Genomic DNA, 2,462 nt, shown 5'->3' on the forward strand with positions numbered 1-2,462 from the left:
GTAATCAGAGTAATTTTAAAGAACATGTAACTTTCAGAAACTTCCTGCTGTACTGATGCGTAGATCCACCTGCTACAGATTCTACGCCACCTGGAAACAACTTCAGCATAAAAATGCTACAAAAATAAGTACAGATATTTTTCTCATTCTCACATTTTCACAATGGGACAGAGGTTTAAGGTCAAAGACACATCCTTCTAAACAATATGGCCACATGGCAACAACTAACACTTTAATAATATTTATGAGCTACTAAAAATATCTGCGCTGAGTTTCTCACATTTGTGGAACGCCATTTAAATCACTAAAACTGTGGTGTCCGGATTCAATCCTAACTGTAACGATCTTGGTTCTGTTGTTTTTCTCTAAGTTTTCAGTTTCAAGTTCATCCAGGTTTTTCCTTGTTTTCTAGATTTATTGGTGTGTCTGGTTCATTTAAGTTGCTTAGGTTTTTCTGTCTGTCCTCTGCTGCCCCCTTGTGTTCTTTTCCCTTGGCTTCCTCATCAACTCTAGTCACACCTGTTCCTTATCAGCTCGTTAGTCCTGCCTTTGTTCAGTCAGCCATAAATACGCTCCCTCTGCTGTCTCTCTTTGCAGGTTCGTCATCTTATTTCATCCTACCGTGGCTCCTCAGGACTTTTTCCCCTGATGTTTCCATTGTCCTGGTTAGTGTTCAATTCTTATGTTGGTTTTTTTTGGATTTCTGTTTTGATTTACATTTTTAAGTTGGATTTTTGGATTTTGCTGCCTGATTTTTCATTAAACCTTCCAAGATCTCACCCCTGCCTCTCAGCTTCTGCTTTGGGGTCCTAACAAAAACCTTAAAACCAAATCGTGACACTAACGGCTGCTATCTGCCATGTTGGAATTCCATTTCAAGAAAGAAAAACATCAGCAGTGGATTATAAAGCTAAGCTGAGCCTAAAGGATCAATTAACAGCTTCCTAGAAACGTAGTAGAGTAGAAAGTACAATATATGTCTTTGAAATGTTTTGGAGTGAAGGTTATAAGTAACTCTCACCCAAAAAAAAAAAGTTACTGAAGTAAAAATATTCAAAAAATGTACTTAAGCACAGTAATCAAGTACATTTGTTTATTTCCACCACTGCCTTTAAGGTATATAAAGTTTTAACACTTGGAATCATCAAATATAAAGAAAATAAACAAAATAAAATAAAAGTTATAGAAACATTTATTAAAATTTTGTAAATTCGGCATCCCGTACAGTTTTACAGATGTGAGCTTCTGGAGCTGAAAAGCTGTTCAGAACAGACAACAAACTCCACTGCTTTGTTCAAGGTAGGTTTTATTCACAGGTAAGTCCAGGTGATGTCGGCCAGGTGTGCCGGCCTGCTGGAAGTCCCGGCTCGGAATCCGGAGGAGGATGGTCCCGCTGATTGATGCCCTTTCATTATTGCACTGCTCGCTGCAGCTCCCACAGTAGTGCAACAGGGAAAGAGTATCAAGCACTGAGCGTCCTGCAGCTGTGGCGGGTTGAGGCGTCGCGTTACCTCCTACCAGAACAGCTGAGCGCAGCAGAGCTGGTTCTGCTGGATTTCACATCAACTCAGCTTTGCGGTAGTTGAGGAATCGGGTTAAATGGAGGCCTGTTCACATCTCTATGAGGAGCTTTCTATGCGCTGTGGCTATTTTCACTGCATGGATTGATTGTGGAGTAATCAGCACGCTCTGAGCAGAGGAGTGATGGGATGAGTCTGATGCTGGAGTTGATGGAAACTGAAATCAGAGCGAAAAGGAGGCGATGGAGGACGGGTGAAACACTTTTTTTCTCTTCTCCCATCTACTCCCTGATGATTAGACCTACGCCAACCATTCATTTATATTCTATATGTACATCTGTACATCTAATTGCCTTCACCATTTTAAAATGATTACATGAGGCAGATTTACATAAAATCCACTGGATTTAAAAAAGCCAACTGTTGTAACTGACCCCATCCTGAGGCGCTTAAACCATTTTATAAATCCATCCAGTTCCACAAATTATCTTTGGCTTTTTTGTCTTAATAAATGTAAAATTTTTAGAATGTTTATTGCATCTAAAAGTGAACGACTAACCTGCAGCCACTGAACTAGCAGACATCCTAACATGAAGCAAACATTTTAAATATCATTAAAATCCCAGATTAACAGTCCAAACAAGAACTTAGGATTTCATTTAATCCTAAAATCCAGTTCTGAAACAGAAAAAAAAAGGTTTTAAGAAATTGTGTTTAGAGCACAGAAATCTTAGAAATCTATTAATTTATACTGTATATACACTACCGTTTAAAAGTTTGGGGTCACATTGAAATGTCCTTATTTTTTAAGGAAAAGCACTGTACTTTTCAATAAAGATAACTTTAAACTAGCTTTAACTTTAAAGAAATACACTCTATTCATTGCTAATGTGGTAAATGACTATTCTAGCTGCAAATGTCTGGTTTTTGGTGCAATATCTA

Source organism: Cyprinodon variegatus, unplaced genomic scaffold, assembly GCF_000732505.1.
Source record: "Cyprinodon variegatus isolate N-32 unplaced genomic scaffold, C_variegatus-1.0 Scaffold381, whole genome shotgun sequence".
NCBI classification, from domain to species: domain Eukaryota; kingdom Metazoa; phylum Chordata; class Actinopteri; order Cyprinodontiformes; family Cyprinodontidae; genus Cyprinodon; species Cyprinodon variegatus.